This window comes from Lissotriton helveticus, chromosome 11, assembly GCF_964261635.1.
Source record: "Lissotriton helveticus chromosome 11, aLisHel1.1, whole genome shotgun sequence".
NCBI lineage: Eukaryota > Metazoa > Chordata > Amphibia > Caudata > Salamandridae > Lissotriton > Lissotriton helveticus.
The window spans coordinates 226,737,442-226,751,748 of record NC_136072.1 but is presented as its reverse complement, the minus strand read 5'-3'; positions in this window follow the sequence as shown (position 1 = coordinate 226,751,748).

Genomic DNA, 14,307 nt, shown 5'->3' with positions numbered 1-14,307 from the left:
CCTTCAGCAGATGTTTGAGACTGTAGGCATTGTACCAGTTTCACAGAGAAGCCAGACAGTTATATACCTAGCCGTGACTGTACTGAGGCACTTACAACAGGGTTGTGGCAAGGAGATTCCAGAAACGGAAATCATTCTTTTAAGCTCCCTAAGCTGGACAAAGCAGCAGGAGTCCACTTTGGTAACCTGACTATCTAACGAGAGGAAGGAATCTAGGAATACACCCCACCCCCAAACTTTCTTACAACATTTGTGGTTTTAGGTACTCCATATTGTCCAACACACTTATTGTAAAGAGTCCCTTAAGACTGGAACTCTCCCAAACAAAAAACTGTTTTCTATAATGCACAAATATTTTCACTTTAGGGAACGTATCTATGGGTAAGTATGCACAATGACAACCAGGTACTGGGAGATAGCTGCACCCACAATCAAGGCTCTCCCCAAACACTGATGGATTGTTTGAGCCAGGACCCCCCTGTCCAGTGTTGCTGGGTCTACTCCAGTTTGTGAGAGAGTGGCAAATTGCCATATCTGTAAGAATTTGCAAAGGAGACTTACAAATCCTGTACTGAATTGCAGTTACCTCTATGCATGCTGCAGATGTGTGCCCCTGTCTTGTGAAGAGGTCCAGATATTCATCTTTGGTTCATCATTAATCTGTGCATGAAACATATCTCTCCTGTGCACTTTAAGGAGTTGAAGGGGTCATGTAGTCTTACCTGGTCTTGAGCGCGGAGAGAGCGTGGGAGACCTGATCACAATTAACTTAAGTGCGGTGGACAGAAGTGGTATCGCGCTGGGGTGGGCATGAAAGGTGGGAAATGTGTGTCTTCCCCAGTTAGGGATCAAAGGAACCTGGTATGTGGAGGGTTTTTGTAGATGCTGTGACCACATAGATATTTTGCTTGTGGCTTGGGTCTGCTGTGAGAACCTTGCTCGAATATACAGATATGCTTTTTGGTGTACAAACAGATTGGCAGTTTGTGGTTATTTTTCCAGAAACTGGAGTCCTTTGGTTAATTTTTAAGAGAGTTGCCAAATGATTCATTCCAAAGCTATTTGTGATCAGCAATCGATAATTCTAATGAGTCGTTTTATTTGAGTTGCACATTCAAAAGAGTGAAATCTTCTCTAGTGTTGTTGAAGGCTTGTAAACATGGTTCTTTCCACAAACCTAGCACAATGAAAGTAGTGTACTGATTTACCTAGGATTTGGCATGGGAATGTAGCATACCTTTAACAGTGATCCCAGAAACGAGCAGAACGAATTACAGAAACGGTTGCCGTAGTAACGTTTCACCATTTAAAGTGAGTGAACAATTTTAATATTATTTGTGCAAATCTATCAGTCCACTATGATTCAGAGTGGCAGCAGTTTCACAGGTAGTAAGAAAGGTAATCCTCCCTCTCTACAGTCATCAGCATCCCCCCGTGAACGCATGGACTTTAACAACAAGACTCAGTTGCAGTGTGCATTACACAGGTGTTTGTCCTGCACTGCCGTATGTCAGCTATACTCAAGGCCACTGGAATTATGTGTTTGTGCGGGCGCACCATTTTTCATATAACTAGGAATTTGCTGCTTTAGCCACATAATCTATCATCTGCTGTATAATGTACAGTTTTGAACTGAAAAAAATGTTTCTAGCTTAAACCTTCCAAAAATTATTAAAAATGCAGCAATTCGTGCTGCACAGTGGAAGGCCTCTTCTTAGCTCCACTGGTTACCTTTCTGTTGCATATTACTATATTTAGGGGATGAAACAACACTAAAGATGCCAAGTGGAGAAGTGTGGCTCAATGGTTAGAGCGGCAGACCCTGATGCAGAGGTGTAGCCCGGGACCAGGGTTCAATTCCCCACCTCGGTGTGTCTTGAGCTCAAAAATTCCATGGACCTGATAATTCTGGCCTCGGTGTCTATTCCAATCATGGAGTCCCACTCTGCAACTCTGGGCAATAGCTTGCTTAATCTCCACAACGCTAAGGATGCCTGGCCTCCACCTTGGGGGTGCCCAGGAGTGGACACCTCACAGGGAAAGCCAGGATGGGTTCCACAGCAGTATTCGTACAAGCGCCTTGAGACCGTTGCGGGTGAGTAGTGCGCTATACAAGTTACATTTATCAATTTACATTTAACCTATGGCCAGACACTGTTACCAAGTGTAAAATTGAGAAACCAATGAATACTATCACTGAATGTACCACATGCTGCCTAATTTTCCTTTTCTTGACGATTAATTTAGTCAGCACTCCCGCATAAATTATCCCTCTGCTGCCCCATAATTCCAGTGGCTCTGGCTATACTTCAGTTAGCGGTTCAGAATTATTACTTGGTGGCAGTGAACTACTTTAAGCAGAATGATACCAATATATAACCAAAATACACAACTTGGGTATTTTGACCCATATACTTGAACTCTCTTTACCTGTTTCCCACAAAAATAGTATTATATTATCTGCAATGTATTAATATTGCTAATTTAAGAGCAACTCAATCAGTATTAAATAATGCTTTGTAGTGTGGTACCTACTGCTGCTTGCCCGTAACTTTACATATGTTTTTATTTTAAATTGTGTCATACCACATGCTTGCAGTGATAAAAAAAAGTGAAGCTATATGTCCTACAGTGCTATTTGCTATTCTTGTTGCTAGAATCCTAGTATTCACTGAATACTTGGGCCACTTGGCAACAACAGCTTGCCAACCCACTCATCCCATAATGCTGTTGTGTAGACCACATAGGCTGACATTATTACAGTTTCACTACTCTGTGGTGCAGGTTAGCTGTCCCATGACATCAAGGCAGTCCCTTAAGCTCATCTGCTATGCTCATAAAATACATTTGATGGGAGTGATATTGCAGCATTAATGTTTCCACATAAAACTACTTAAGAATACTCCTGCGTACTCCAGGGTACTCCAGGGTAAAAGTTGTAGTCATTATTCCTATATTTTCTGAGCCTCACTCTTGCTCCCTCCTTGTGCTGGCCCCCAAGTGTCTTTTGGTTTAAATTACTTTTTTTTTTTTTAAAAGATTGCTTAAGTGCTTTAACCCACACGATGGTTGGTGCCTGTCAACTGAGTCCACATGCATACAAATCATAACACATGGGTAAAATAAATTGTCATTTACAGCGCCAATAGCTCTGACCCCAGCAAATGCGAGTGATTGCATTGCAAATGCTTGTTTTATTCCTCCTTGCGTGTATTGATTTCTCCCTTTCTCATTCCCTCTTTCTGCATTCTTGCTCCCTTCTGCCTTCATTCCCTTGCTCTTATGCACTTGGTGACACTCCCAACCATTTTTCACTGTCATTGCTTCTTCACGTGCTCCCATTCCCTGTCTCACTACATCATTTGTCCTTGTCACTTTTACTCTTGTCTCTTGAGAAGCACATTTATGAGCAGGAAAGCAATCTCTCACATTTGATTCTTTACCATTTGTAGCAGCTGACATGTGGCTATTAAAACCTATTGGGCTTAAAAACAAAAAGTGCTACAATTAGCATAGACTGCTAATTTATAGATAGAAGAGCATGGTAAGATCTAGCAATGTTAGGGTGACATCTTTCAAAACATACAGGAGTTGGATTCAGTCATTAAACGACTGTCAGCATTATAAATCAGCACTGGTATATTTATTTAGGCCCAGGAAATAAAGCACATTCATTAATCCTGTGAAATTGAATATTCAAATTTCGGTTAAAGTCCCACTTTTTTATGACCTGGCCTCCACCCTCAAGGTTTCCCCTTCCATTGCCTTTCTTGTTTTGTGCATTTGTGTTTCGAGCTTTCTCATTGGTCAGTATTAAGATGTGTGAGCATTAGATCGCACACAAACTGCAATTATTAAACAATACAAGCATTATTTTTTGTGTACTCTTTATGGAATCGGAAAGTTCAAAGATCAGATATTCATGGGATGATGAAGAGATCGCATGTGTTAAAATCGAAAGTGATTTCCTTTGCTTGCAATATTAAATGCAACCAGAAAATATTTTTAAAAAAACATAAAGGTGTGTGCTGCAGTATCAGCATTAAAAAGAAAAGAACCCCAGGAGGCAAGTACTGACTACATGTGTACCAAAAGGTAAAATTACATTAGAACAGTTAAAGAAACATAAATATGTGAACTGTTTAATATTTTTACATCAAAATAAAGTATTTGTACTGCCATAAAGTGTTTTTAATTTTAATTCTCATTTACTTTATTGCCAAACTCCATACCACACACAGCCCTATCGGCTGAGTATGAAATAAACAGAGGAGGCTGTCATTTAATTATTCAAAGTACTAAAGTGAATCCACTGCCTTCCATTCATTCAGCTAGTGACCCACCTCAAACACAGAGGTGGGTCACTAGCTTCAGGTGGATGACCAGCTCCATCCCTAAATGGAGGGGAAGGTGTATACCATCCATAAAACATCTGGAATCAAAAGCATAGTCAATAGTGAAGAGTGTTGTGGCTCACAAGAAACATTAGGTTTGGTTAACGAAAACATATTTATTCCACAATGTCAGAGACCATCTGAGTGGCACAAGGCAAGCAGGGGCTACTGCCCCCAACCTTAGTGGTAAGGGTAGTTTTCTTCTGGTGTCCTGTATTCAGTCCTAATATGGCTCCACAAAATGTACCAAGTATCTACTTTACATGATTGATTCTCAGGGTCGAGATCAGGGCAGGACTGGTGGTAGCGGGCACTGGCCGCTTTCCCGGGGGGCCGGAAGGGTGGAGACCGGTTTTGGATCGCCGGGGAGCGCTTTTGGAACAGGGGGCTGGTTGTGCAACAGTGCTGCAATACCTGCAACCTGTACCAAAATCAGCAGCAGTGCTTCCCACCTGCAAGGCCCCCCCAACCCCCTCCCCTGCTGCCGGTCTGACTTAATTGCCAGGGCCGGTTTGCATTCCCAGTCCAGCCCTGGACAAAAGGGAACGCAGTGCAAGGCATCTCTGTAAATTACTTTAGGGAGCAGAGACTCCAAAGTGAAACAAATAAACCTAGGGTTTAGGCACTGTTTACAGGCCAATAGGATATCAAAATACAACACCCATCCCCCTATTGTTTTTGCTGTTTCGCGCTTCCTGAATGGTATGTGGCATAAGCGCAGGGGCTTTCTGAAGTGATTGTGTGGAGAGCCTTATGTGTGCCCCTTTCTAACAAATCTCTGGAGGCTTATACATTGGGGTCATTTGCACTACTTATCAATTCTATTTTTTTTTTACGTAACAGCCCTAAATGAATTTTATAGTTTTTTAACTGATTTTAGGATAATGGCTAGCTAATATTTTTATACTGTAACAAATGTAGATATATTATTGTATTGTATTGTCTATCGTTATCTAATTTTTTACTTTTCTTTTTGTGGTTTTATGATTGTAATGATGTACTTTTATGGCCTGAGCTGGCAGAAATAAAGTTATTAACTGAACTGAAACAAATAAATGGCACATAATAATCCACTGTCCATCCCAGTGTGTGTTTGTGAGGAAATGGGAATTTCGTTGTGCGCACTGCATCACCAAATGTGATGCAGTGCGCACAACGAAATTCGTTTTATTTATTTAAATGTTTACTTACCTGTTAAACTCCGTAATCCATACATTACTACCCCTCACCCTGCCCCTCCCCCTGCCCACGTCACCGCCCTGCAGTAACTCCTACTGCCGACCGCTACTGGGTGTGTTAAGTTGGAGGGGGTTTGCAACCTCACTGTGTAATACACTTACCAGCCCCTTTAGGTCCAGTAGGTTTCATCTGTAAAACCCTCAGCTCAACCCTGGGTAGCTGTGGTATTGAGCAGCAAGGGTTACACAGCGGAAAAAATGTAAAACATTTTAACAGCACTACAACAATTGAAGAAGTAATCAACACTTACAAGATCTGACACCAATTTATATAAATATACTGTATTTTTATGAGAATTTAGACACTAGAACGAAAAAGATCTACTGAAAGCAATAATAAATCTAAACAATTTTACTCAACCACGAACAAGCCTTGGCCAAGTCAATGAAATGGACACTTAGGGGGAAATTGTCATGGAGTTGTGTCTCCCTTGTACCACACAACGGGGCAGAAGGGCAACGCAAAACTAAAGTTAGATTTATCAAGCCACGCAAGGCCACCTTGTGTGACCCTGAGTTGCTTGATAAATCTAGAGTAACGCAACACAGCAAAAATCACTATGTTGCATTACTCTTTATTTTTTTATTTTACTGAGTTTTATATAGCACAAACTTGACCGGAATCGGGTATTAGGGCGCTTTACATAGCACCAGTTGCATTACATGAGGACACATTAATTTTTGTTTGGCACAGGGAGTCTAAGTTATTTGCCCAGAATCACAGGATGTTCAGCGTCATTGCCGAGACTTGATCCCAGTTCCCCAAAATCGAGGTCAACCGCCCTAGCCGTGAGGCCAACTGCTCTTCCTACTCTGTTCCAGGGACACATTCCATGGGTGGAGAGTGGGTGTTCCCATGCATCCACTCATGGATTTTGGTATATTCCCAGATTTACCTTTACTCGTAGTCCTCGGAAAGCCTCAAAATACTACGCCTCCCTTGCTGAGGTGTAACCAGGAGAAATATCTTTATTTCTCCTCATGTATTACTCTTTCTGCATTCTGCAGCACACTTAGAAAGAGGAACATGATTTAAATGATTGTTTTTGTGCAGGAAGGTGTCCCCACAAAAACAATCCTGTCTGCAATGTAGGCACCCTTACACCATGGTGCAAGGGTGCCTGCTTTGGTACAAGGCAGAACATTGTGCACTAGTGCAAGGAAAGGACAGGAATGCACCGTATAATGTTATATATTGTTCATTCTTTCCCTTTCATGCAGCACAGTGCAGCAAGGTGGCTTGCTGAGCTGTGTGAAAGTGTAATAAATATGCTCCCTTAGAAACTTTTCAGGGAAAACATTAGTACGTGCAATGCAGTCAGTAGGAAGTACTTGGGGTGACCAACTCTTGGAGGGAGCTAGTCAGGGGAACCAGCAATGTCCTCAAGAACAGATACCTTCACAGAAGAAGCAGACCTTCCATGACATTCAGGCACTTTATGCACATTGTAATGGATTCCTATTGAGTGGTCCTGATGCAAAGGATGAAGGATGCTAAAGATGCTCCAGTTATGCTTTGGATGCAATGCAGTCAACAGGAGACTACCTGTAGGGATTCCTTTGTCCATGAAGATGGAGAGGGTGTCCTGCAGAATTCACCTCAGGCAAAGTCCTCACCGGTTTGGCTGGAGTCCAATCCCACTGAACTACCAGTTGCCCATTGCTGTGGTCACAGGCCAATACTTCCTGGGCCGATAGCTCACCTTCTGAGAGATTCAGCAATTCTCTGTCTGCACTCCCGTGCCCAGATAGCTCGGATGCAACTCTCTGCATTGGATCCTTGTCCTTCGTGTTGTACGGCAGTGGCGGTAGCAACTTAAAGACTTTGGGCTACCTACTTCCCCCAGCACGCTTCTTCGTCTGCTGTGTCCATGTGCTGCAAACAGGATGCCAGTCAACGGGCCCTGGGAGTTTTCTTTGCTTGACTGGGCTCCACAAACAGCTTTTCCTTGAGCAGGATACAGTAGGCTAGAGTAGGCACAGTCCCTCTCTTCGCTAGCCACCAGATGCAGCTGATGCAGCCCTCGTCTGTGCAGCCTCTCTTTGTGGTACCTCTGTGCAGCAGGGCAGTCCTCCTTAGGACCTTCTTCCAAGTTGGTTGAGATCTGAGGTCTGGCTGCCCAGGGTGCCCTTTTTATGCTCAGAAATTGCCCTCAGGGTAGGATGCAATTAGTAGCTAATGGGCTACCAGATTCCCTCCTATCTACTGTTCACTTCCTGTGTAGAATGGCATCTGGCTATCCCAGGATACAATATTCTGCCCACTACTAAGATGGCGATCCTCTCTCTGCTCTCCATGCCAGTCTTACTACCTAAACGATGGGGCTGCCCTGCTCCCTAGTGTGATACATCTGCCCTTCAAATGCAACTTCCCCTTTGAAGCGAGTCTTTTGGATCTAGCACCTAAGCTGTTTCCTGCAGAAGGGAGGTGACACCTCCCTAATCATGGAATCACTCATTGCTCTCCTTCTTGAGAGTCATTGGGATTTCTCTCCAGGAGGTTAGACATGTGCCTGTGGAGGCACAGGAGTTTTAAAGACAACAAAGTAGCAGCTTAACTAAAGCTAAACACTGCAACATGTTGCATTATTTTCAACTGAAAATACAAGTCTGGCTTAATGTAACAAGCTGTTTGATACCTTGGAGTGCCCACTTTGGTCACACCGTTCAGGAGTTAGCATAGCTGAGGGGTCAGCGCGTAATTCTGTACTCGCTAATTGGTAGACCAAGGGCCCAATTCATGAAGGTAAACTTAAACCAGTAGTCAAACATCAGACCTGAAATCTAAGTTTAGACCTAAAGTCTAACTTTAGACCTCAAGGTAAAGTTTAGGATTCAGGTCTAAAGATAGACTGTAGGTCTAAGTTTACCTTTGTGAATCATGGCCCCTAGTCGTTCCACAGTAAAAACAGTTGTTTTGCATGTTTTACTGTCAGGACATGCAAAATACATGTCTTACCAGTGCCATATGTTACACCCTGCCTTTAGGAGTTGGTAGATCTGCCATCTGGGTGTCTTACACAGATGTACAGCTGAAGTGGTGGCTTTGTCATTGCTTTCAATAGCAAATGCAGGTGTCACGATTCAATCACGGATAGGGTGACTACAGGTCCCAGAATGCTTGGTGCTAGTCCACTTTCACTGTTTACTCTTTTTTCCCTCTAACTGTTTTCTATATTAGCCTCCTGTGTGCCTTCCGCGGTGCTTGTCACCTGTGGTTAGCCGTACCTTCGAGTTCTGACTTTCAGGAGTATTGTGCTCATTGGAGCGTTTTCGAGTCATTGTGAACGTGCTGGGGAGAATCTATTCCTGGCCGTTCTCTTTGGGCGTTTCCTTCCGTCGGACGCCGCGGAGCAGCTGTGTGGAGCTCCGACCTTTGAACTGAGTGCCGCCGAGGAGCCGCACTGAGAGCCGGAGAAGGACTCGCTCTGGGAACCGCGCTGGCAGTTGGGGAGAGAGCCGTGCTGGAGCCAAGACAAAGGTACACAGAGCTCACGGCCAGTGATTAGTTCTAGTACTTTATTCTCCCTTACTTTTCTCATCGGACCAGCAGCTAGCGGATTGCTAGCGTAGGAAGAATGTTTGATAACTCTTTGTGTTTTAGTTCAAGACTTGGACTTTTGGGGTAATTTTGGCATTTGAACTCTGCCGAACATTTTTGTTTTCTTGAGAGCCATTGAGAGGCTCGGATTCAGTGATCCATCATTTCTTGAAGTCACGGACAAATATTTGCCTTATTCACTGAGTTGAAGCTCTATCGACTGTACTGTGGATTACTTGAGAAGCTTCCTGTTTCTCTCTGGATTTAGGGTTCTTGGGCAGATCCCTGTTTTCTTTTCCTTTTACTTTATTTTTCCTATTTTGCCCTCTTTTCTCAGAACGATTGTGGAAGCCTTATGATATAAGTTTATGTCCTCCCCTTGTATACATAGAAGTGGTAGTGTACCATAGTGAAGAGTGTAACTTTCCTACTCTTGTGTCTCTGTGCAGGTACCTACTTACAGACCCAACATTTGGCGTTCTCCTGTTGTCGAGTCCTGTAGATGGTTTATGGCTGCCACTCCTTTATGTTTTATTTATCCATTTTTCCCCTTCCCTGGGTGAGGTCCTCATAGGCGAGTGTTAGTCTTATACTCGCTTGTGGTACCGTATCTAGGGAGGAGTGAATCTAGCTTCTGCATCGCTCCTGCTGTACCGGGATTCCAAGGTTAGTCAATCTGTATCCGTTGTGACAGAGTGACAAGCCCACGTTCTACTACGGCCTGAGCGATGGAGACCGAAACTGTACTGTCATCTATGTTAGAAGCCCTCAATGCTTTACGGGTGGAGGTAGATGCAGTTAGAGGGGAAAATCATGAAATGAGGAAGGAGATGGGTACTCTTCGACAGGAAGTAGCGGGTATAGCGCGATCCAGTCCCACTTGTTCTAGAGGAGCCCATTATATTAGAGATGCCACACTGCCACCTCCAATGCAGAATCAGTCCCCCATCCCTCAGAGAGGGCAAGGGCCTTCTACCATTCAAGTTGTGCAGCCAACCCAATTACCCCTGGAACCCCCAGAAAGGTTCTTGGGGGATCCTAAGAAATTTGGTACTTTCCTGGGTCAGTGTAGATTACATTTTTTGTGCAAGCGCTACTACCTCAGATACCACTGAACCTATGCAAATCGGAGGGATAAGAGGACCTTTAACTGCGGAGGAGCGCACCCGCAGACGCAATCAAAAACTCTGCATGTATTGTGGTAAATCTGGACACTTCATTAGAGAGTGCAGAGCAAAAACTAAAGACGCACGAACTCTTTCTGTGGTGGATTATCCTCTCAACACCTCGGGAAGCGAGAATGCTGAAGTGAGTCCAAGACCCCTTTCTTGAGCCCAGAGATAGATAAAGAGGTCTACCATGCTGTAGCTAATACAATGCAACCGGCTGTGCCCCACATGAACTTATGTGTTACCATACAATGGCCAGGGGAACAACCCGTGATGGTACATGCAATGCTGGATAGCGGAGCAACGGGCAATTTCATAGATCTGCAATACGCCAAAAGATTAGGAATCCCTTGGATTCAGAAAGAAAGCGGTGAAGGCGGTGGATGGGTCTGATCTTACCTCTGGGCCTGTGTGCTACCATACAAGCCAGTTGGTTATGCGAGTTGGACAAAAACATCACGAATATATTGCTTTTGATTTAATAGACGCCCCTCAGTTCAAACTAATATTGGGAATGCCTTGGTTAACTTTACATGACCCTGTAGTTAAATGGGCTGCTCGTACCATCACTTTGAGTTCAGATTACTGCGCAAATCATTGCACCCTCCCTTGTATTCATGAAACAATAAGGGTGGAAACCCCAGCAAGCACTCTGGCAAGAGCAGGAAAACATCTGGAAGTGAACACCATCTCCTCCCTTCCTGAGGTGTATAGACAGTACCAAGATGTCTTCGATGAGAAAGAAGCCAGCAAGCTACCCCCTCACCGGGAGTATGACTGTGTGATAGAGGTAGAACCCGGGGCCAGCATTCCCTGTAGCAGAATATACGCTCTCACAGAGGCAGAAAATGTCTACCTTCAAGAGTACTTGAAGAAGCTCTTAGCCTCAGGATTCATACGTCCCTCTACGTCTCCAGCCTCGTCTCCTCTGTTCTTTATCCCGAAAAAAGAAGGGGGTTTGCGAAGCTGTATCGACTACCGAGCCATCAATAGGGTAACCAGAAAGAACAGGTACCCTCTTCCATTGATACCAGTGCTTTTGGATCAGTTGAAAGACGCAACAATATTCACTAAACTTGATTTGCGGGGGGCATATCATTTGGTGCGGGTTCGTCGTGGAGACGAATTGAAGACCGCTTTCTGCACTAAATACGGGTTCTATGAATACCAGGTAATGCCCTTTGGCCTGTGTAATGCCCCAGCAGCATTTCAATTTTTTATGGAGGAGGTGTTAAGGGGCTTACTGGATGTGTCATGCATAGTCTATATAGATGACATTCTCATCTACTCTGCTACGCCAGAAGACCACGTTAAGCATGTGATGGATGTATTGTAACTGCTTCTAAGGCACGAATTGTACGCCAAGCTGGAGAAATGTCTCTTCCATACCACTGAAGTGGAATTTCTTGGATACATCATCGGTCCGAATGGGTTACGAATGGACCACAAGAAGATTCAAGCCATTACACAATGGGAATCGCCGGCTAGTGTAAAGGCATTGCAGAGCATTCATAGGTTTTGCAAACTTTTATCGCCGATTCATACAAGGATTTTCGAGGATCATCCAGCCCTTAATGTTTCTTTTGAAGAAAGGAGCTACTTTCAGGTGGACGGACGCTGCGGAGCAGGCTTTTCAAACATTAAAAACCTGTTTCATTTCTGCACCCATCTTACGCCATCCAGATGCCAGTCAGCCATTTGTGTTAGAGACTGATGCCTCTCATTTTGCTATAGGAGGTATTTTATCGCAAAGGAATCCGGATACAGGCCAACTACACCCGGTAGCCTACTTCTCCAGAAAATTGTCCTCCAGTGAGGTTAATTACAGCATATCCGACAAGGAGTTCTTGGCCATTAAACGAGCCTGTGAAGAATGGAGACATCATCTTTTGGGGGCCAGACACACCGTTGAAATCTTTACCGATCATCGAAACCTCCTGTTCTTGAAGAGTGCGAAGGCATTAACACCTCGTCAGTTGCGATGGTCATTATTCTTCTCTGATTTTGACTTTGTAATTAAGTACCGTCCTGGCACCCAAAACGGCAAGGCAGATGCCTTATCGAGACCAGAATCGGTAGTAAGAGAACTATCTTCAGAGATGGAGGATCCCCCCTTTCTTCTTCACAAGTCGTCATTCAATCAGTCCGTATCTGTGATTACCGGTCCTGCAGATTTCTTGAAACAAGTTGAGGAAAAGAGCAACCACGTAGACGTGCAATCCTGGGTAGCTAAAGAGCCAATGCAGAGACAGAAGAGAGGCAAACTCCTCTTCAGAAATAAACAGTTGTACCTTCCAGAACAGGCTGTACAGAGCTTAGTACATCAATGGACCCATGATTCATCTTTGAGTGGACATCCAGGGATGCTCAAAACTGTACAGACTACCTCCAGGTACTTTTGGTGGGAAACGATGCGTAAAGACATTGAAGAATACGTTGCCAAGTGTCCTATATGTATTCAAGCCAAAACACAGCATCAAAGAAGTACTGGATTGCTACGTCCCATACCGATACCTCCCTGTCCATGGCATACAGTATCAATGGACTTCATTGTGGAGATGCCTCTCAGTTTCGGCAACAATACCATTCTGGTGGTGGTAGACCATCTCACCAAAATGGGTCATTTCATTGCACTACCTAAGTTATCCACGTCAGGAGAACTAGCTATAGTCTTTTTACAGAATGTGGTACGGTTGCATGGAATTCCTTCTGTTCTTATTACGGACAGAGGAACTCAGTTTACTTCAAAATTCTGGAAGGCCCTATGTGAGGTGATGAAAATCGATGCTAGGTTATCAACGAGCTATCATCCGCAGACGGATGGTAAAACAGAAAGACTAAATCAGACGCTAGAGCAGTATTTGAGATGTTTTACACTACAACATGAGGAGGAATGGAGAACGTTGTTGTGGATGGCAGAGTTTGCCTACAATAATACAACTCACTCTTCGTTAGGATGCTCGCCCTTCTTTTGTCTTACTGGGTATCATCCCAACTCATTGCCGTTTGACCAATTATGCCCCTCTTCCCATCCCACCATACAACAACATCATGCTCATCTTCAGTCTGTTTTACAGGATGCCAAAGAGCATCTGGAGTCAGCCAGAAACCGTGACAAAACACAGGCCGACAGAAAGAGAACTCCTGAGCCAATCTATTCAGTGGGTGATAAGGTGTGGTTGAGTACCAAACATTTGAAGTTGAAGGGTAACACAAGATTGCAACCCAAGTTTGTGGGTCCTTATCCCATTCTGGCTGTAGTTAAAATTGAAATTGAAGCTTCCTTCCACCTGGCACATTCATCCAGTATTCCATGTGTCTTTGCTGAAACCATACATTCAAGGGACGAGAGCCGTAGCAAGACCCCAGCCTTTGGAAATAGAAGGGGAGGTTGAGTACGAAGTAAAGGCAGTGCTGGACTCCAGAAGGGTGAGAGGGGCTTTGCAATATCTGATTGATTGGAAGGGGTATGGCCCTGAGGAGCGCTCCTGGGAACCTCTTAGTAACTTGCATTGTCCTGGGTTGTTGAGGCGTTTCCATGCTAGATTCCCTTTGAAACCTGGTGGACCGCCGGGACGTCGGTCATTGAGAGGGGGTTCTGTCACGATTCAATCACGGATAGGGTGACTACAGGTCCCAGAATGCTTGGTGCTAGTCCACTTTCACTGTTTACTCTTTTTTCCCTCTAACTGTTTTCTATATTAGCCTCCTGTGTGCCTTCCGCGGTGCTTGTCACCTGTGGTTAGCCGTACCTTCGAGTTCTGACTTTCAGGAGTATTGTGCACATTGGAGCGTTTTCGAGTCATTGTGAACGTGCTGGGGAGAATCTATTCCTGGCCGTTCTCTTTAGGCGTTTCCTTCTGTCGGACACCGCGGAGCAGCTTTGTGGAGCTCCGACCTTTGAACTGAGTGCCGCCGAGGAGCCGCGCTGAGAGCCGGAGAAGGACTCGCGCTGGGAACCGCGC